We start from the raw sequence: 23,416 nt of genomic DNA, 5'->3' as shown, positions 1-23,416 counted from the left end.
GATTGTATCATGTTTTTCTCCTGCTCCTCAGAAAAAAGTCCTTCCTAGGTCTATTTCCCACTTCCGAAAGAAGGGTAGCTGAAAAATTTCTAATGGTTTAGTCAACAACGCGTACATTTTAGAAATTACATGCGTAATTGGCTCCTTTTCCATACAGAGTTTCTCAAATGGCGTCTAACCACGATCTAATAACTCTGGCGCTATCTCTGTACTTAAATGTCCTAGTTGTGCCGCCTGCCAGAAATCTAATTGGAAGGGACCTTTTCTATCCATCATCTCCAGCATTGTTGGCCATTTGCCCATTTTTATGAAATGCAAGGCTTGATATATTCCTTTTTTAATCAGTTTGTCGAAAGGTCCCTTCTGTATACCTGGTATGAATCGGGGATTACCTAATATAGGGACTAGGGGGGAATTCTGTGTCGATATCTTATTCTTAACTAAGATTGTAACATGTCTGTAGTGTGGGTCCTATTGTAGGATGTAACTTCGTATCCGATGTCAGGTTTCTATAGCACCAAGGTGCTCTATGTAAAAGCTCCCTACATTGTGCTTGCTCTAAATTTACCCATATTTTCTGGTCTCCATGTCGACACCAGTCCAACAGTCGGCCTAAATGTATTGCCTGATAATATTTATATATGTCCGGTGTTGCCAGTCCCCTCGTATTGTTTCGGTAATGTTAATAGTGTCCTCCTTATCCTTGGTTGTTTATCTGCCCATATAAATTTCATGAATAATGTTTGTATAGTTCTAAAAAATTTCCATGGCATTAGAATTGCTATAGAAGTTTTCCCCTTAAAAAAGGCGGGACTTTTTAGGCATAGACTGTGACACCAATTAATTTGGTAAAAATATATAAAAAAATAATTTTATTTCAACATAGAAAGAAGAAACAAAGAATAATATATTAACATACATTTCCGAACAGGAGAAAGGGACACGTTACTTCCTCCATGTGCATATATTTATAGAACCAGAAAACATTTGCTTCCTACATCTTATTCCGAAGGAACAGACTTCTATGACATTGTATATTAGGTGTATTCAAGGCATTCTACAAACAAGGTCAAATTGCGTTAATACTGTGCATCCAATGTAACCTACGCGTTACAGAGTTATCTTACTCCTTCTTCAGGGATGATCCATTTTAGCAACTTAAATTTACAAAATAGTAGAATCTATAAAAAAACATAAGAAATAATTATATATACGTACAATTAAAAAAAAAAAAAAAAAAAAAAACACAACGCACCACTAAAACGCACCACCTATATATACGATCTTCACTCCAAGATGCAGGTCTAGGCTCATAATGAGGGGGAGATGTTTTACCACCTTCTTGGATGGGAACCGGGACCGCAGTGATAGGCGGACTGTAAGGGAGAAGGTGTACAAGTAAAGTAAATGCATGTCAAATTTTCACATGCCTAGATTTTAAATGAGTATTGCATGTATTTTACTGCAGCGCCAATAATGGCAGATAGAGGTTCTATATGTTAACCCTCTTGTATGACATCCGTCATTACATTTGTACTAAGAGGGAAACACCCCTAGGGAAAGGGGGGAACTTTATCTAAAAAAAGCTATCTCATAGTAATCATTCCTAAAGATAATAATATTGCAAAATCTTTTAAAAATCTTACCCAAAAGCGTTTCATAGAGTAGTCTGCTGTGTCCCGAAGAGAAAACACCTGAGATTCCTATGTTAGAATTGTTAAAATGAGATGCCCAAATGTTGCAACTCTTTTAGATGTTTAAGGCAATCTATTTGGCTTAAAGTCGCCACAATCTCTCTGTAGTCCAAGGGTTTTGGTGCTATGGGAGAAAAAAATTCTCCCCAGAGACGTGTCAGGTCCAGCCTAAAATGGGAAGGGGAAGGACAGTTATATCCGTTAATTCCCCTTCATTTTTCCATAAGGCTGCATTACAGACCGACATAAAAAAAATATATATATTTCCTTACCTTCAATTGTATCTCTCAGCAAGTCACCTCCTCCATGGCCATTGCAGACTGGTAACAGACTGCTCCTGGCCCATTTAAGTATCTCACCGCCCCACCTCCTTCCCTCCCCTTCCAGGTGAAGTAAATATTACTCACCTGTGAGTCCTATCACCTAAGCGCGGTCCCCTGGGTGTGCGGCGCACGACGTCGCCCCATGCCCACATCCAAAATGTCGCCGTGGGAGGAGTGACGTCATGCGTCACGCTCCCACCGACACGCATGCGCAGAGTTGGCCAGACAGTGTTGTTCACTAAACTACATCCCCCAGGAAGCACAGCGCCAGCAACAGTGTCAGCAACTGCACATTCATGTAGGATGTGTAAACCCATTTAACCTCACGTTCGTCCGAGATGTCTATAGGGTGAACGTGGGTGGAAAACCTAGGGAGACAGAGAAACGGGAAGCTGGGGGGATCAGACCCACATCCCATTTCTGTTACAGGTATACCGATGAGCGAGAAAAAAGGCCATCAGGGGGGAAAAACAAAAGGTACCTGCCAACCAAGGGCAGGCTTATCCCCTCCATAGTGGCCTTAGCGTGATCCCATCCAGAAGAGCCCCATGGTGTTCAAAGAGCCAAAATTCACCTAATCGAGGGGGGAGGAACAGTACATAAAAAAAAAGGGGGGGGGGGAGAAAAGGAAAAGAGCTGTTATATTTTAATATTCTCATATATCACTTTTCTATGTTATTGCAGAGAGAACTAAAATGGATTTTTCAGTTACAAGCTGGCCTCAATGAAGTGACAAACTTCACTTTCCTGGCCTCAATGAAAGTGACAAACTATAGACCATTTCTGGAAGGTTTGGTATCAGGGGGTATAGAAAGGTGATATATGAGAATATTAAAATATAACCGCTTTTTCTTTTCCTTTTCTTCCCCCCCCCCCCTTTTTTTTTTTTTTAAATTGTACGTATATATAATTATTTCTTATGTTTTTTTTTTTATAGATTCTACTATTTTGTAAATTTAAGTGTGCTAAAATGGATCATCCCTGAAAAAGGAGTAAGATAACTCCGTAACGCGTAGGTTACATTGGATGCACACTATTAATGCAATTTGACCTTGTTTGTAGAATGCTTTGAATACGCCTATATACAATGTCATAGAAGTCTGTTCCTTCGGAATTAGATGTAGGAAGCAAATGTTTTCTGGTTCTATAAATATATGCACATGGAGGAAGTAATGTGTCCCTTTCTCCTGTTCGGAAATGTATGTTAATATATTATTCTTTGTTTCTTCTTTCTATGTTGAAATAAAATAATTTTTTAAATATATTTTTACCAAATTAATTGGTGTCAGTCTATGCCTAAAAAGTCCCGCCTTTTTTAAGGGGAAAACTTCTATAGTATTTCATGTTGGGATGTTGGCTATTAAGCGGATCTTAATTTATACCCCGCACAATTCTGATTTTTATCTTTTTGGGCAGCAAATGCCAATCCTTTCCCCGGATAATTGAGGTATACCGCTTATAATATATATTTTTTGTAACATAAAATTATAATTTAATACTTGAGTTATATATTATAAGAAATATTAAGCCCCTATTTTTGGGCTATATGCGTACATTTTTCAATGCAAGGAGGAGATGGAGGGTAGGAGGGATAGAATTATAGTCCCTTCCTCCTTCTTTCCCCCTCCCCCCCCCCCCCTTTTTTTTTTTTTTTTTTTTTTTCCTCTTCCATAAGATGGCGAACTTTAGGGGCAAAGACTGGGACACGCGAATGGCAGGCTATTTGACAAATTTTGGTCAAACTGAACGGCTTGAGTCCGATCTTACCACCTTATTTTTTCGTTTAAATAAGTTGTTAGAAAAAAAGTCATCACTGCATTGGCATATAGACTCTTTTGAAAACTACATTAGAGAGGATATAAATCCGTTCGGACTTCGAGTCCAGATATTCCCCTCCTTTGAAGTAAAAGACATTAATTAGACAAAGACACCACTAAGACCCACAAGATCAATCAGTAAATAAATCACTACGAGGACACAACACACATCCAACACCGATCTCACAGACTTCGGGCACATCTAATCTTTCGGTGACAGGTAATTTACAGAGAGAGATCTCTGTAGAACTTTCTTCTATTTCCCCCTGTGAAGAGGCACAAGATTGCACTAACTTACGACAATACACTGATCGCAGAGACACGAACTCCACCCCTATGGCACCTATCTTTTTCTCTTCTTCTTTTCCAAGCCGCCCGAGCTCAAATATAATCAAAGGGAACAAAATGGCGTATGTGCCGACAACCACATAAATCACTCTATGATTCCTTTGAACACACAGATGAATATAATTAATTTATCTTCTTACACTTTAACCAATCTAGAAACAGAAGTACTTCTGAAGGGTCTGGGATTCTGCCCAAATGAAAATTTGAATAAATTTGAGGTAATAAGGGACCTCAACCTCTTTATAAGAAAACTTCTTTTAAAAAATATGTATAACAAGACATCTGATTCAGATAAACAATTGAGTAAGGAGGAGGAAAATGCGATCAACTTACTGGTCTCTCTCCTCGATGAAAACGATGATCAGGCTGACTTAATTGACAGCCTTGATATTGAAAAACTTTTATTCATACAAGAGGGCAATTTAGAAGAAAGGGCGAAAAAACCTAAATCCCTATTCACACATGGAGTATGAAAAAAGCTATTCCAGATCTACCCCTGGGAAGGCATGTTATCTCCTTATATGGAGGCACCCCTCCCAGGGTTAGATTTATGGCGTTGGATAGAGTGTACCCCAATGAAAGAGGGGGAGATTGGAATAAGGTGTTATTGCAGAGAGAACTAAAATGGATTTTTCAGTTACAAGCTACTAAGTTTCCCGGCCTCAATGAAGCGACAAACTATAGACCATTTCTGGAAGGTTTTGTATCAGGGGGTATAGAAAAGTGATATATGAGAATATTAAAATATAACAGCTTTTTCTTTTCCTTTTCTTCCCCCTTTTTTTTATTTTTATGTACTGTTCCTCCCCCCTTGATTAGGTGAATTTTGGCTCTTTGAACACCATGGGGCTCTTCTGGATGGGATCCCGGCACGCTAAGGCCACTATGGAGGGGAGAAGCCTGCCCTTGGTTGGCAGGTACCTTTTGTTTTTCCCCCATGGTGGCCTTTTTTCTCGCTCATCAGTATACCTGTAACAGAAATGGGATGTGGGTCTGATCACCCCAGCTTCCCGTTTCTCTGTCTCCCTAGGTTTTCCACCCACGTTCGCCCTATAGACATCTCGGACAAACGTGAGGTTAAATGCGTTTACACATCCTACATGAATGTGCAGTTGCTGACACTGTTGCTGGCGCTGTGCTTCCTGGGGGATGTAGTTTAGTGAACAACACTGTCTGGCCAACTCCAGGGCTAAGGTACGATCTGCGCATGCGTGTCGGTGGGAGCGTGACGCATGACGTCACTCCTCCCACGGCGCCATTTTGGATGTGGGCATGGGGCAACATCGTGCGCCGCACACCCAGGGGACCGCGCTTGGGTGATAGGACTCACAGGTGAGTAATATTTACTTCACCTGGAAGGGGAGGGAAGGAGGTGGGGCGGTGAGATACTTAAATGGGCCAGGAGCAGTCTGTTACCAGTCTGCAATGGCCATGGAGGAGGTGACTTATGGAAAAATGAAGGGGAATTAACGGATATAACTGTCCTTCCCATTTTAGGCTGGACCTGACACGTCTCTGGGGGGAATTTTTTTCTCCCATAGCACCAAAACCCTTGGACTACAGAGAGATTGTGGCGACTTTAAGCCAAATAGATTGCCTTAAACATCTAAAAGAGTTGCAACATTTGGGCATCTCATTTTAACAATTCTAACATAGGAATCTCGGGTGTTTTCTCTTCGGGACACAGCAGACTACTCTATGAAACGCTTTTGGGTAAGATTTTTAAAAGATTTTGCAATATTATTATCTTTAGGAATGATTACTATGAAATAGCTTTTTTTAGATAAAGTTCCCCCCTTTCCCTAGGGGTGTTTCCCTCTTAGTACAAATGTAATGACGGATGTCATACAAGAGGGTTAACATATAGAACCTCTATCTGCCATTATTGGTGCTGCAGTAAAATACATGCAATACTCATTTAAAATATAGGCATGTGAAAATTTGACATGCATTTACTTTTAATTGTACACCTCCTCCCTTACAGTCCGCCTATCACTGCGGTCCCGGTTCCCATCCAAGAAGGTGGTAAAACATCTCCCCCTCATTATGAGCCTAGACCTGCATCTTGGAGTGAAGATCGTATATATAGGTTTATACGTTTTAGTGGTGCGTTGTGTTTTTTTGTTTTTTTGAAATTGTACGTATATATAATAGAGGTCGACCGATATGGGTTTTTCTCTGGCCGATGCCGATGCCGATATTTAGAAATCATGGCGGCCGATAGCCGATATATGATGCCGATTTTTTTTGGGCCGATATGTTAGGCCGATTTTATTTTATTTAATAATTTTTTTCCTTTTTTATTTTATTTTTTAATCCCCCTTGATCTAACACACCTTTCCCACTGGGGCGTTTTTCAGGCGCTTTTGGGCTAAAAATAGCGCCTGTAAAATGGCTCCCCTGCAGTCTGTGTGAAAGACAGAGTGCTTTCACACTGAGGCGATGCGCTGGCAGGATCTTAAAAAAAAAGTCCTGCAAGCAGCACATTTGGAGTGGTGTATACCGCTCCTCCACCACTCCTGCCCATTGATATGAATGGGCACCACTGCTGAAGCGCATGCAATGCGATTTGGCAGCAGTGCTTCATGGGCGCATTTAACCTCTTCCTTGGCCGCTAGCTGGGTTATATGTGCCCCACTAGCAGCCAAATAGCAAAATGATGGTAAAGAGCCGCTAAAACTTGCGTTTTACCATCAACGCCTGCCCGCTCCACTGTGAAAGCAGCCTTCATAAGTGATATAGAAAATTTCTTACATTTAAACATTTATTAAACAAAACAAACCTCCAATCAGTTACTTGTATGTATGATTTAGATAAAAAAAAAAAAAACCTATATATTAAATAAAAACAGGTAGTCAAAACTTTTGGACGAAAAAAAAAATGGGCTAACTTTACTGTTTTTATTTTATTTTTATTTTTTAAATAGTGTATTTTTTTCCTAAAAAAAAATGCATTTGAAAGACCTCTGTGCAAATGCCGTGTGACATAAAATATTGCAACAACCGCTATTTTTATTCCCTAGGATCTCTGCTAAAAAAATATATATAATTTTTGGGGGGGTCTAAGTGATTTTCTGGCAGAAAATACAGGATTTTTACTTGTAAGCAACAAGTGTCAGAAAAGATTTAGTCTTTAAATGGTTAAACTGAGAACTTCTACACACAGAGATGACTTCATTCATTCAAGTGTAAACATTGTATCTTTCTGTTCTTTTCTTGGCAGTCTGCCCAGAGAGGAGGAAAGGGTTTCTATGACGACTCAGGCAACTTACACTGACTGAAATGACTTCTGTAATAGAAAAGTCCCGCTGTAGTTCTAAATCGGCTTTTTATCAGCTCAAATCGGCCGATGCCGATTATTTAAAAAACGGCAAATATCGGCCGATATATCGGCCGGCCGATATATCGGTCGACCTCTAATATATAATTATTTCTTATGTTTTTTTTATAGATTCTACTATTTTGTAAATTTAAGTGTGCTAAAATGGATCATCCCTGAAGAAGGAGCAAGATAACTCCGTAACGCGTAGGTTACATTGGATGCACAGTATTAACGCAATTTGACCTTGTTTGTAGAATGCTTTGAATACGCCTATATACAATGTCATAGAAGTCTGTTCCTTCGGAATAAGATGTAGGAAGCAAATGTTTTCTGGTTCTATAAATATATGCACATGGAGGAAGTAATGTGTCCCTTTCTCCTGTTCGGAAATGTATGTTAATGTATTATTCTTTGTTTCTTCTTTCTATGTTGAAATAAAATTATTTTTTTATATATTTTTACCAAATTAATTGGTGTCACAGTCTATGCCTAAAAAGTCCCGCCTTTTTTAAGGGGAAAACTTCTATAGTATTTCATGTTGGGATGTTGGCTATTATTAAGCGGATCTTAATTTATACCTCGCACAATTCTGATTTTTGGCATTAGAATTGGGATTGCCTGGAGGAGGTACAGGAGTTTTGGCAGAATATTCATCTTAATTATATTATTTCTTCCAAACCAGGAGTGTATTCCCCTATGCCATCTCTCCAGGCATCCACGTACCATCTTCAATGCTGGCACAAAATGTAATTCATATATTTTATTGGGGTCTTTTGCAATCATTATTCCTAAATATTTCAGGCCTTGATCCGTCCATTTAAATTTATAATGAAATTTTATTAATCTCATCATTTTCTCTGGGACTGCTATCATCAAGGCTTCTGACTTGGAACAGTTTCTTTTAAAGTAGGATAGTATACTGTATGCCTCAATTTCCTTAAATAGATTTGGGAGCGAAATTGTTGTATTCGTCACTGTAAAAAGCATATCATCTGCATATGCTGCCACTTTATTATGGATTCCTCCTATAGTTATTCCTTGGATATCCCTGTTAAGCTTTACTCTGCATAACAGTGGTTCGAGGGTCAACGCGATTAACAAAGAGGACAGTGGACATCCCTGTCTGGTCCCATTTGTTATCGGAAAAGATGAAGATACCACTCCATTTACTCTTACTTGAGCTGTTGGTTTTTCATACAAACTTGCTATCCAGCCTATCATTTTCCCCCCTAACTTTATATGTCGGAGTACCGAGAACATGAACCCCACCCTACCCGGTCAAAAGCCTTCTCTGCATCTGTTCCTAAAAATATGCAGGGGGTCTCGGTGGAGTTGGCTGTATGCATTAAGTTTAAGGCCTTGATAGTATTGTCTCTTGATTCTCTTGTTGGAACAAATTCCACTTGGTCTTGGTGAATCAAAGAAGGGAAATACTGTTGTATCCTCAAGGCTATTATTTTACTGAATATTTTCAGATCCGCATTCAGCAGAGATATTGTCCTATAACTTCCACATTGTTTCGGGTCTTTGCCTTCTTTCTGTATAACTGTAATTCTAGCATTAGCTGTTTATGAGTGGAAAGTCGATATGTCTCCTATTTCATTGAACAATTTAACCATATATGGGCATAATTCCGGCATAAGCATCTTATAATACTGGGCTGAAAATCCATCTGGGCCAGGTGCTTTCCCACTTTTTACCTGTTTTATCGTATTTTGTACCTCATCTAGTGCGATTGGCGATTCCATCTCCTCCCATGCAGTGCTTATCAGGCACGGCATTCCACTTGAGCTTATATATTCATTTATCTTTGCCTGATCTGATGCCCTCAAATTCAAATTATACAGTGAGGAGTAAAAATCGCCAAACACATCAGCAATCTGTTCTGGCAACCAGACTTCCTCCCCATCTTTTTTCCTAAATGGTATTTGATTGCCTCTGCGATTTTTATTTTTTTCTGTGCAGATCGTGATAGGAGAAAGGGAGAGATTGTTTGCAGTGCTTTGGGCACTACAGATCCAACCCACAGCACTGCTCACTGCCCATATTCTGCCAGTACTATGCAATGCTCTGCCAATACTCTGCAATAAATTTTAACAGAATTTTTTTTTTTTTTTTTTTACTGAATTTGTCTTTATTTATTTATTTATTTTTTGATTTATAGCACAAAAAATAATGATTAAATACCACCAAAAAAGGAAATCTCTGTTTGTGTGAAAAAAAGGACAAACATTTCATATGGGTACAGTGTTGCATGACTAATTGTCATTCAAATTGTGAGAGCACCGAAAGCTGAAAATTGGTCTGGTTAGGAAGGGGGTTTAAGTGCCCGGTGGTTAAGCTATTTTTTGTGTAGAATGGTGAAAATGCATGTCTATTTTGGGATAGAGCAGACCCTCTGGGATGTTAACCCGTTCCTAAAAATCTCACCTGGGACTTGCAGTGGGGCAAAAAAGTATTTAGTCAGCCACCAATTGTGCAAGTTCTCCCACTTAAAAAAGATGAGAGGCCTGTAATTGTCGTCATAGGTATACCTCAACTATAAGAGACAAAATGTGGAAACAAATCCAGACAATCACATTGTCTGATTTTTGAAATAATTTATTTGCAAATTATGCTGGGAGAATAAGTATTTGCTCAATATCAAAAGTTCATCTCAATATTTTGTTATATATCCTTTGTTGGCAATGACCGAGATCAAACGTTTTATGTAAGTCTTCACAAGGTTGTCGCACACTGTTGCTGGTGTGTTGGCCCATTCCTCCATGCAGATCTCCTAGAGCAGTGATGTTTTGGGGCTGTCGCTGGGCAACACGGACTTTCAACTCCCTCCAAAGATTTTCTATGGGGTTGAGATCTGGAGACTGGCTAGACCACTCCAGGACCTTGAAATTCTTCTTACAAAGCCACTCCTTTGTTGCCCGGGCTGTGTGTTTGGGATCATTGTCATGCTGAAAGATCCAGCCACGTTTCATCTTCAATGCCCTTGCTGATGGGAGGAGGTTTGCACTAAAAATCTCAAGAGATATGGCCCCATTCATTCTTTCATGTACACAGATCAGTCGTCCTGTTCCCTTTGCAGAGAATCAGCCCCAAAGCCTGATGTTCCCACCCCCATGCTTCACAGTAGGTATGGTTTTCTTTGCAACTCAGAATTCTCTCTCCTCCAAACACGATGAGTCATACACTAGGTTCTCCCGTGTGGTTCTGGGATTTATGCCCACCATTCTTGTGATCATTTTGACCCCATGGGGTGAGATCTTGCGTGGAGCCCCAGATCGAGGGAGATCATCAGTGGTCTTGTATGTCTTCCATTTTATAATTATTGCTCCCACAGTTGATTTCTTCACACCAAGCTGCTTGCCTATTGCATATTTAGTCTTCCCAGCCTGATGCAGGTCTACAATTTTTTGTTTCTGGTGTCCTTCGACAGCTCTTTGGTCTTCACCATAGTGGAGTTTGGAGTGTGACTGTTTGAGGTTGTGGACAAGTGTCTTTTATACTGATAACCAGTTCAAACAGGTAATGAGTGGAGGACAGAGAAGCCTCTTAAAGAAGAAGATACGGGTCTGTGAGAGCCAGAAAACTTGCTTGTTTGTAGGTGACCAAATACTTATTTTTCACCAGAATTTGAAAAAAAATTCTTAAAAAAATTCAGACAATGTGATTTTTCTGGATTTGTTTCCACATTTTGTCTCTCATAGTTAAGGTAAACCTATGATGACAATTACAGGCCTCTCTCATCCTTTTAAGTGGGAGAACTTGCACAATTGGTGGCTGACTAAATAGTTTTTTGCCCCACTGTATCTGACAGGAAGCAGACCCCACAGATGCAGTTTTTGTCCTATGAGATAAATAATTTAACTCTTTGCCACACTTATTATTCTTACTATACACGGGAAAAATGAAAAACATTTAAACCGTTTCAAAAAGTCTCCTTGTTACAAGACAGGTCAAGAATTGTTTTATTCCATTTGTAAACACTTGTATGTTGTTTTGTTTTTTGTTTTTTTGTAGCTAGAGTGAAGAGGACAGAGCTTGATCAAGCAAACGTGTTTGTAGGAACCTGTCCAGATATGTGCCCTTAAAAAGAAAGATTCAAGGGAGACGCACCACCAGCATATACTTTATGGGACTTGGGAGAAGTATTCAAGTACATAGGGTTGTGCTTCTCCTTTTCACTTGCTAACAAAAGCTGTGGTTCAGTATAACTACTCCCCAGCATTCCTCAGTGTCCTTGGGTAAACAGATGTATTCTTTCTGCTATGTGAGAAGCAACTCCTTTCCGGTTTCTCTTTTGCAGGTGTGTTTTTTTTTGTTTTGTTTTTTCTAGCAAGCTTTAGTTGCTGCAGTGCCACTGAGGCATGTTTTTGTGGCTTCCAGGATTGGCTACTTCTTGGTTTTGCCCTGAAGGGCTGTACCTGGATCCATCTAGGCCAGTGATGGCGAACCTTTTTGAACCCGAGTGCCCAAACCGCGACGCAAAACCAACTTATTTCTTTCAAAGTGCCAACACAGAATTAAACCTGCCAGCTTTGAATGAGCCCTAAGGGACCAAAAAGAATGCAGAATGCACTGTGCAACATACACTGACCTACCTGACCATTGCATTCACCTACATGACACATGCACTTACCTACATGACACATGCACTCACCTACCTGACCATTACACTCACCTACATGACCATTACACTCACCTAAATGACACATGCACTCACCTACATGACACATGCACTCACCTACATGACCATTACACTCACCTACCTGACCATTACACTCACCTACCTGACCATTACACTCACCTACCTGACCATTACACTCACCTACATGACACATGCACTCACCTACCTGACCATTACACTCACCTACTGTACATGACACATGCTTCCTGCACTACTAACATGCCCCCACACAGTACAATGTAGATCGGAGGATCCACCCTCCTCCTTACCTTTCTATTGCCTCATCGTCCAGCTCTCCCCAGACAGCATTGAAGGAATCCCCGACATCCAGCCACTCCTCGATATCCCCGCCGCCTGGATGCCAGCTAGCAGCCATTGCACCTCTCCCCATGGAAAATCAGCTCCCAGCACCGCCCCTCCCCCTTCTCTTTTTCACAGGCTGCACTAGGACAGACTGAACCAAAGTCGTCCTGGAGCAGGGGGAGCTGGTACCTGCAGAAAGGAATGAAGCAAGGAAGAGAGCCGGCTCCTCCCTGCCTGCAACGTCAGTGCAAGTGACTGCCTGGCTGGGGGATTCCCCTGGCGTGCCGACAGGGAGGGCTTGACGTGCCAGCTGTGGCACGCATGCCATAGGTTTGCCATCACTGATCTAGGTAGAAGCAGGGCTGGCATGTAATGTTAACCACTGAACTCTTCTTTAAGGGCTTACCTAGGCACATGGCCGGGTGCTGTACAGGCCCAGGACTATGGTCCACCAATCTGGAGGAGCCATGTCCCTGAAAATCCCTTAGAGCATGGGTCTTCAAACTATGGCCCTCCAGATGTTCAGGAACTACAATTCCCATCATGCCTAGTCATGTCTGTGAATGTCAGTTTTACAATGCCTCATGGGATGTGTAGTTTGGCAACAGCTGGGGGGCCGTAGTTTAAGGATCCCTGCCTTAGAGCGTCAAGATTGCAGGATGGGAGTGGAACATGTCCCCTATGCTTTTCTCTTCTACCTGGCTTGGACCACAGTAAGTCTTAGGTCCACCACTATGGAAAGTCAAGGCCGTGGCTGTTCTGGGAGCTTAGAGGTGCTGAGCTGAGTCCCCTAATGATTACTCTCAGTTGCTCCAGCTGTTTAATTTGGTAACCTGTCAAGCAGTGTTACCGAACCACTGCCATTTTGATTTTGACACCACTTTTTGGATTGTCTACATAGTTGCATAGTTTGAAAAAATAAATTGAGTCCTTCTAATTCTGTGATAGTGAACCTTGGCACCCCAGATGTTTTAAAACACCATTTCCCATGGTGTTCATGCACCATCATGGGAAATGTAGTTCCAAAACATCTGGGGTGCCAAGGTTCACCATCACTGTTCTAGTTCAACCAAGAACACACGGACAGAGAAAATCCATATATATACCATCCTATATACACAGTTGATCCATGGGAAAAACCCAATAAAGCATGATTCAACTTGCTCCAAGAGCAGTGAACAAATTCCTTTCTGATTCCCCAGAAGGTGATCTGATAGATATACATATAAACTGGCAGCTCTGCTGCAAAATTCACTAATGGGTGGAGCAACCTGATGACTGGAGCATGGTGGGAGTCAGGGGAATTGTCAGACGGGGAAGCCAGTGCCCTGTGTGTATTTTTTATGATTTTTTTTTTCTTTTTTTAATAAGGAACTTGTCAAAAACGTATTTACCCTACATTTATTATTTTTAGTTTTTTTCCCCCTGTGAATGAGTAGGGGTGCTATGTACACTTATACTTATTCACATATGGGGGGGGGGTGGAGTTTGTGAGATGGGATCTGCGGGACCCCACACCGTTTGTTTTTTTGATGTGGGGTTCACCCTTTAAAACCCATTTACTTGTGGGATTTTTATGTTCCAGAGTGGGGCCAATTGCTTTAGGGGAAGGTATGGTTGAAATAATATTGGCAGTTACAGAGGTCTGTTGGTGGTTTTATGATAAAAGGAGTTAGTTTCTATATTAGGATTATGTGGTGTTGAAATCAGGGAGGTTAACTAATCTGAAGTAGAAATAAATGGCTAAAGCTTCATGCACAACTGTATAGGGGCTGTGTAATGATTGTCCTGTTACCCGCTGCTGCCACATGCATCTGCCTGTTAAAAAGCCTTAGATCAGGTGGCTATATGCAGTTGTGTATCAAGGGTTGTGTGAAGCATCCACATAGGCACTGACATATGTTCTGAATGAAGGTAGTGTGCATTCGGAGCATATATCATACATGTAAGTGCTTAATGCAAACCCTGGCACACAATTGCGGACAGCCACCTCTTCTATAGCATCTCAATAGACGGCTGTATGTGGTGACAGCAGGTACTAGGAACGTCATTACGTAGACTCTGTGCATTGTATGGCTGTGTGCACAAAGCCTAACTGGTTTAGTTATGTTTAAAAGTTGAACTTGGTACTAAATAAAGGTATAACTTGCATACTGTGCACATTTTTATTTCCTTAGATTGACCACACTACTGCCATTAAAGTGTATAGTCGTTCTTCAGCTGGACAGGAGGAACCACTCCCGCATGAACTCCGCCCTTTGCCTGTGCTGTGCATGACAATGAATTATCTGGTTACTTATATCATGGATAAGGGGGAGAACAATTACAGAGATTGGTATGATTTTGTGTGGAACCGAACATGAGGAATTCGAAAGCTAAGAATGGACTAAGATTTTCAGAGAACACGTTGTGACCGCATAAGTAAATATCACCAACTCCATTTTTTTCAGATCAATAGGGTCTTGACTGTCATAAAAAATCCTACCTATAAGCATTTTTATAGGTTTAATTCTATTTTTCATTACATGTTTCCTTTGAGGATTTTGGAACATAGAAAAATCTCTTGATGATTTAGATGGTATGTTTTCTTATAGGACATCACACAGCAGCACTTGTGTGACCCTGTGACTATGTAATGGAAAAGTGTATGCGATTTCACATCCATTGTGCATATGAACTGTGAAGAGCCTATGTCAACCTTTGAACCATGGATCAACAATGATAACTTGACAAAATGTCTGTAGAGCTTGAAGGAGATGTACCAAGACCTGCTTAATCGTGGGGAGACTTGTCCCTGTGAGCCAGAGTTCAGGGGTTACAGTGTTCTCCTCAACCTAACAAGGGAGATATTCTCAGGTAAATCACTGCCATATTTACTGCTTCTAAAGTAGATTTAATCTTTGGCTGAATAGCATTTTCTTTTGCTAAAAACTTTGCCTTAAAGTATACCTGAAGGTAGAGGTGCATCGAAATTTCGGCAGAAAGAAACAAAGGTGCCGATAATGGCACTGAAATGGGGAAAGTCTGCCCCGGGTGCTGCACATTGCGGGGATGTCATCCTTGCACGCCCCAGTCAAAGTCTTCCCCTCCCTCCTCCTCTACCTTGTGACACAAAGCAGTGTTCTCCCTGTGCCAGAGCTGAATTGTTCAGCAGCTGCTATAACAAAGTCCCGCCTTATGTGATAGACGGCACACTGATCCAATGCTGGAAAATTGAATCGGGGTGATGTTTATTATAGGAAGCAGGACTTTGTTTCTGCGGTTGTCTGGCCCAGGCAATTTAAATCCAGTTCCGTGACACAGTGGGAGGTCACTGCTCTGCGTGATCTAGGCACTGGTGAGGCTGCATCTGATGGGCACTGGTGAAGCTGCATTGATCTCTTGTATCATGCCTGTAGTCTCTGACCATTTCCTGTACTATGTCTGCAGTCTCTGAACATCACTTGTATCATGTCTGCTAGAGGTGCACCAAATTGAAATTCTGCTAATACTATTAGCAATGTGTTAAAGTTTAAGAAAGAGATTGCACACATGATACAAGAGCTGGTCAGAGACTGCAGACTGCATTTTTCTTGCACTAAAGGTGCCAATAATGGCCAACAATAAATTCATATTAATTTAAATTGATGAGATTAATTAAAAAGTCGAATATAATACAATTTTTTTTTTTTTTTTTTAAACTGTCATTTTCGGCTTTTGGCTAGGTGCATCCCGTATTTTCTATTTCGGCACCAACATATTCCTTCGGTACACCTCCATCAAAAGTTGAACAGCCTCCATGACTGCAAACCACCCACCACATTCTAATGTAACTCAATAAGGTTCAGCGCTCCTACATCACAAAGACTACTGCTGGTGAGTAATCGCACTCAACTCAACATGTCCTAATCTCTGAATATTCCATTACTACTCCTGCCACCGAAGTCAACAGTGTAGTTTAGCTGTCAAATGTTACTTATTGTAGTGTTTAACCACCTCAGTACAGTGCAGTTACACCCCCTTCCTGACCAGACCAATTTTCAGCTTTCAGCGCTCTCACACTTTGAATGACAATTACTCAGTCATCCAACACAGTATCCATATGAAACTTGCGTCCTTTTTTCCACACAAATAGAGCTTTCTTTTAGTGGTATTTAATCACTAGTGGGCTTTTTATTTTTTGTGCTATAAATAAAATAAAACATAAATTTTGTGAAAAAAATGCCTTTTTCTTCGTTTCTGTCATAAATTTTTGCTAATTAGTAATTTTTCTTCATAAATTTTGGCCAAAATTTATACTGCTACATATCTTTGGTAAAAATAACCCACATTAGTATATATTATTTGGTCTTTGTGAAAGTTATAGAGTCTACAATCTATGGTGCCAATCACTAAAAATTCATCACTTCTGATCAGGCCTTCAGTACATCAGGTGTACCTCATTTCTTAAGACTCTAACTAGTCAGGAAAGTACAAATACCCCCCAAATGACCCCTTTTTACAAAGTAGACATCCCAAGGTATTAAGTAAGTAGCATGGTGAGTTTTTTTAAGTTGTCATTTTTTCCCACAATTCTTTGCAAAATGAAGATTTTTTATTTTTTTTTATTTTTTTTTACTAAATTGTCATATTATCAGGTTATTTCTCACACACAGCATATGTATACAACAAATTACCCCCCAAAATACATTCTGCTACTCTTCCCGAGTACGGCGATACCACATGTGTGAGACTTTTACACAGCCTGGCCACATACAGAGCACCAACATCGATGTAGTACCTTCAGACGTTCTACGAGCAAAAATGACGCATCTCATTTCTCAACCACCTATTACACTTTTGAAGGCCCTGGAGTACCAGGGCAATGGAATTTCCCATAAAATCACCCCATTTTGGAAAGCTAACACCCCAACGTATAATCTGTGAGGCATAATGAGTCTTTTGAATGGTTAATTTTTTTCCAGAAGTTTTTGGAATATGTGGAAAAAAATTAAAACGCATTTTTTTTACACAAAATTGTCAATTTATAAGATATTTCTAACACATAGCATGTATATAGCAAAAATTACACCCCAAAATACATTCTGCTACTCTTCCCGAGTACGGCGATACCACGTGTGTGAGACTTTTACACAGCCTGGCCACATACAGAGCACTAACATTGATGTAGTACCTTCAGACGTTCTATGAGCAAAAATTACGCATCTCATTTCTCAACCACCTATTACACTTTTGAAGGCCCTGGAGTACCAGGACAATGGAATTTCCCATAAAATGACCCCATTTTGGAAAGCAAACACCCCAACGTATAATCTGTGAGGCATAATGAGTCTTTTGAACGGTTCATTTTTTTCCAGAAGTTTTTGGAATATGTGGAAAAAAATTAAAACGCATTTTTTTTTTACACAAAATTGTCAATTTATAAGATATTTCTAACACATAACATGTATATAGCAAAAATTACACCCCAAAATACATTCTGCTACTCCTCCCGAGTATGGCGATACCAGGGGTTGACAAATTTGCTTGGAATCTAGGAGCCAGCTAAAAAAGTTAGGAGCCGGGTCCGTGATGGCGATCCGGACCTGTCCCTGGCCTGACATGGAGACAAGTGAGGGGAAGATAGCCCCAAGCCCCCCACCTGTCTCCAAGTCATTGCCCCCCATAGCTCTTAGAGGGACATTTTATTTATTTTTTTCAAATGACAATTTTTTTTTTTAAATTGCATTTTAGTGTAAATATGAGATGTGAGGTCTCTCTGACCCCAGATCTCATATACAAGAGGACCTGTCATGCTTTTTTCTATTACAAGGGATTTTTACATTCCTTGTAATAGGAACAAAAGTGACACACATTTTTTTTTTTTTTTTTTTTAAAGAACAGTGAAAAAAATAAAAATAAAAGTTAAAATAAAAAAAAAATATTTTAAACGCGCCCTGTCCCGCCAAGCTTGCGTGCAGAAGCGAACGCATATATGAAAGCGGTGTTCAAACCACACATGTGAGGTATCGCTGCGATCGGTAGAGTGAGAGCAATAATTCTAGCCCCAGACCTCCTCTGTAACTTAAAAAGTGCAACCTGTAGAATTTTTTTAAATGTCGCCTATGGAGATTTTAAAGGGTAAAAGTTTGTCGCCATTCGATGAGCGGGCGCAATTTTGAAGCATGACATGTTTGGTATCGATTTACTCGACGCAACATTATCTTTCACAATATTAAAAAAAATTGGGCTAACTTTACTGTCTTATTTTTTTTTTTTTTTATTAAATACATTTTCCCCAAAAAAGTGCGCTTGTAAGTCCGCTGTGCAAATACGGTGTGACAAACAGTATTGCAACGACCACCATTTTATTCTCTAGGGTGTTAGAATAAAATATATATATAATTTTTAGGGGTTCTGAGTAAAGGGAAGAAAGATAGGCTGGCAGACAGGGAAAATTAGCATTACATCCATTAGCATTGCTGGTTGTAATTCCAACGGCCACCACAAGAGGGCGCCAGATTACAGAAAGAACCATAGGATCGTAGAAGGCCTCAAAGCCGGGGGCTAAATTACCGGCCGGCGGCGGCGCGGCCCGACGCGATCGCGCCGGGGGGGGCCACGGAGACAGCATACCCCCAGCTGTGCTGCCCCAGGCGCCAGGTCTGGAATTCTAGTCGCAAATGCGACCGGGCGCCCGGGTTTTGTCGAGCCCTGGGCGATACCACATGTGTAGGACTTTTACACAGCCTGGCCACATAGATGGGCCAAACATTGAAGTAGTACGTTCAGGCGTTCTAGGAGCATAAATGACACATCTTATTTCATTCCTACCCATCACACTTTTGAAGGTCCTGGACCACCAGGACAGTGAAATTACCCACAAAATGACCCCATTTTGGAAAGTAAACACCCCAACGTATATTCTATGAGACATGGGCTGCAAATAGGTACTCGGGTACTCTGATGGGCTGGAGATAGGTACTCGGGTACTCAGATGGACTGTGACAGGTACTCGGGTACTCTGATGGCCTGGTGACAGGTACTCGGGTACTCTGATGGCCTGGTGACAGGTACTCGGGTACTCTGATGGCCTGGTGACAGGTACTCGGGTACACTGATGGCCTGGTGACAGGTACTCGGGTACTCTAATGGCCTGGTGACAGGTACTCGGGTACTCTGATGGCCTGGTGACAGGTACACGGGTACTCTGATGGCCTGGTGACAGGTACTCGGGTACTCTGATGGCCTGGTGACAGGTACTCGGGTACTCTGATGGCCTGGTGACAGGTACTCGGGTACTCTGATGGCCTGGTGACAAGTACTCAGGTACTCTGATGGCCTGGTGACAGGTACTCTGATGGTTTGGTGACTGGTATTTGGGTACTCTGAAGGGCGGTGACAGGTACTCAGATGAACTGTGACAGGTACTCGGGTACTCAGATGGGCTGTGACAGGTACTCGGTACTCTAATGGACTGTGACAGGTACTCGGTACTCTAATGGACTGTGACAGGTACTCGGTTCACTAATGGACTCTGACAGGTACTCGGTACTCTAATGGACTGTGACAGGTACTCGGGTACCCTGATGGGCCGTGACAGGTACTCGGGTACCCTGATGGGCCGTGACAGGTACTCGGGTACCCTGATGGGCCGTGACAGGTACTCGGGTACCCTGATGGGCCGTGACAGGTACTCGGGTACTCTGATGTGCCGTGACAGGTACTCGGGTACTCTGATGTGCCGTGACAGGTACTCGGGTACTCTGATGTGCCGTGACAGGTACTCGGGTACTCTGATGGGCCGGGACAGGTACTCGGGTACTCTGATGGGCCGGGACAGGTACTCGGGTACTCAGATGAACTGTGACTGGTACTCGGGTACTCAGATGGGCTGGGACAGGTACTCGGGTACTCAGATGGGCTGGGACAGGTACTCGGGTACTCAGATGGGCTGGGACAGGTACTCGGGTACTCTGATGGGCTGGGACAGGTACTCGGGTACTCTGATGAGCTGGGACAGGTACTCGGGTACTCTGATGGGCTGGGACAGGTACTCGGGTACTCTGATGGGCTGGGACAGGTACTCGGGTACTCTGATGGGCTGGGACAGGTACTCGGGTACTCTGATGGGCTGGGACAGGTACTCGGGTACTCTGATGGGCTGGGACAGGTACTCGGGTACTCTGATGGGCTGGGACAGGTACTCTGATGGGCTGAGACAGGTACTCGGGTACTCTGATGGGCTGGGACAGGTACTCGGGTACTCTGATGGGCTGGGACAGGTACTCGGGTACTCTGATGGGCTGGGACAGGTACTCAGGTACTCGGGTACTCTGATGGGCTGGGACAGGTACTCAAATACTCTGATGGACTGTGACAGGTACTCTGATGGACTGTGATTGACAGGTACTATGAGGGGTGGTGACAGGTCCTCTTTATTGGGGGGGGGGCAATCAGTATGTTTGGTGTACACTGTATGCGGTAACGAGATGTTACCGCAATCTCCTCCTCACACACGATCGGTGTGTGAGGAGGAGAACCCGGTAACATCCCGTTACCGCGGTTTGTTTACATTTTAGTGATCGGCTGTGAAAGGATCACAGCCGATCACGTGGGTAAACAGCCAGCCAATGGCTGTTTACCAGTGTCGGTGACGAGCAGTGTTCCCGGGGAACACGCCGTCACCGACGTGCACGCGCAGCGCGATCGCGCGCATGCGCCGTGCACGTAGGGGGTGTGACCATCTGTGATCGGCCGTGACTTCATCACGGCCGATCACGTGGTAAACAGCCATAACGAATGGCTGTTCACCCCCTTCGGTGGCGAGCGGTGTCTCCGTGACACGCCGCCACTGAAGAAACAGGGATGCGTGCGCACGATCGCGCGCATCCCTGTTTAAACGGGAGGCCGTCATATGACGGCCTCCCGCCACAATAGCTGCGCCGCCTGGCCGTCATTTGACGGCCGGCGGTCAGCAACTAGTTAAACTGCCTTCATCAGAAAATTGTATATGTTGTAGAGCAGTAAATTATGATTTTGGCAAGAACTGTACATTCATTATCAAATGCATGGTCATGAAGTAAATTCCCTTGGCAAATCTGACAGCCAGAATAATTAGTTTTCCAGGTTCACAGGCTCCGCCTGCTTAAATGGTCGAGCCACGATTATGTCATTCCCACGCATATGTACGTGAGTCATGGTCGCAGCACAGCACTCTGGATTAATGGCACATGTACTGTGCCCTCAATTCAGCACGCAGTGTAACGGGGACATCTCCTGCTGCAAAACATGTGTATGTTTCCTAAACGGTGTACATTTAGGAGATAGTCATTTTACCTTCAGGTAAGCTTTACTTATATGAAAAAGTTATGCAGCAAAGTTTATTGCCACTTTAAGATCTTTGTAAAACAACCTAAATGAAGACTTGCCCTAATGTCTGTAATTTTGCAGAGATTCATATATTAAAATTAACATTGCATGAATGTGTGTAGGGGTGGGGTGAACATGGAATACTGATACTTCTACAGAACACCATCCCAAGAAGATATGCAACTATGTTAATACATTTAACATTTTACATTCAAAAAATGTGAAACAGGATGGGACTTTAGTTGTGCCTCTGAGAAGTGTAGACAAATAGGATACAAACATTTTGATTATAGAATTTTTTTTTATTATAAAACAGTTGAAAACACATTACAGTCTGTACAATTAATTTTGAATTCAGGGTGTGCAGATCTCCAACAATTAATAAAGATGTGGCCTGCGTGTTTCGCGGATAGTACCGCTTCGTCAGGTCCTTGAAGATTGCACAATATGACGTGTGAATTCTACAGATTAAACCTCAATTAGTACTGCATAAATTATGTGATTACGTAGGAAAAAAGATGGATGATATGTTACAGGCATTGATACATGGTACTTTTTTTGCATAAGTTTATATTGATAACCTGACGCTATACAAAATTATTAATAAAATCTAGATATTTATAAAACATTGACTGTACAAATGCAGTCAATTCAACACATGTTACCAGTAGACCATGTATATGTCTATAAACAATTTTTTTAATCAAGCACACAGACCTTCTTTCCTCATTTGGCTCACTTCCTTGTCCCAAAAAAGCACACCGTACTATATGCCCCTACCCTCCTCTTTGAAGAGGTTGAGCGGTGTCATATTTCTACTGGGGCTGCTTATGAGGGGATCACACCATCCCTGTGCTGTGCTGAGTTTCTCCTGAGCCTGCTTATTATGAGGGGATCACACCATCCCTGTGCTGTGCTGACTTCCTCCTGGGGGTTCTTATTATGAGGGGATCACACCATCCCTGTGCTGTGCTGACTTACTCCTGGGGGTTCTTATTATGAGGGGATCACACCATCCCTGGCTGTGCTGATTTTCTCCTGTGCCTGCTTATTATGAGGGGATCACACCATTCCTGGCTGTGCTGATTTTCTCCTGGGCCTGCTTATTATGAGGGGATCACACCATCCCTGTGCTGTGCTGACTTCCTCCTGGGGCTGCTGTCAGTGCTGTATATCACGGTGCTGGTGTGAGTGCTTAATGTCATGCTTCTGATGTCCGTGCTCTCTATCACGGTGCTGCTGTCAGTGCTGTATATCACGGTGCTGCTGTCAGTGCTGTATATCACGGTGCTGCTGTCAGTGCTGTATATCACGGTGCTGATGTCAGTGCTGTATGTCACGCTTCTGATGTCAGTGCTCTCTATCACGGTGCTGCTGTCAGTGCTGTATGTCACGCTTCTGATGTCAGTGCTCTCTATCACGGTGCTGCTGTCAGTGCTGTATATCACAGTGCTGGTGTGAGTGATTTATGTCACGCTGCTGATGTCAGTGCTCTCTATCACGGTGTTGCTGTCACTGCTGTATGTCACGGTGCTGGTGTTAATGCTTTATGTCACGCTGCTGATGTCAGTGCTCTCTATCATGGTGCTGTTGTCA

At 42.2% G+C, this 23,416-nt stretch overlaps 1 protein-coding gene across 10 annotated transcripts in view; it reads left to right on the top strand.

Moving 5' to 3' along the window:
- LOC143924202 (germinal-center associated nuclear protein-like) overlaps window positions 1-23,416 on the top strand; it is a 69,096-nt gene that overhangs the window by 28,558 nt on the left and 17,122 nt on the right. For 2 of the 10 annotated variants that reach the window (XR_013261843.1, XR_013261846.1), the window contains exons 2-5: window positions 11,521-11,806; window positions 14,668-14,911; window positions 15,085-15,346; window positions 16,195-16,345. The exons of 3 other annotated variants lie outside the window; for them this stretch is intronic. The gene's annotated coding sequence lies outside the window, so the exon portion shown is untranslated. Of the gene's footprint in view, window positions 1-7,307; window positions 7,708-11,305; window positions 11,807-14,667; window positions 14,912-15,084; window positions 15,347-16,194; window positions 16,346-23,416 lie in introns of those variants that run through there. 5 more of the 10 variants (XR_013261845.1, XR_013261844.1, XR_013261849.1 and 2 more) reach the window with 5 other exon arrangements.

Source organism: Lithobates pipiens, unplaced genomic scaffold (assembly GCF_037356315.1).
Source record: "Lithobates pipiens isolate NorthernLeopardFrog02 unplaced genomic scaffold, aLitPip1_a1.2 Scaffold_22, whole genome shotgun sequence".
In the NCBI taxonomy this organism is placed as follows: Eukaryota; Metazoa; Chordata; class Amphibia; order Anura; family Ranidae; genus Lithobates; species Lithobates pipiens.
The sequence above is the reverse complement of the archived record's forward strand: the minus strand, read 5'-3'. Positions and strand labels throughout refer to the sequence as shown.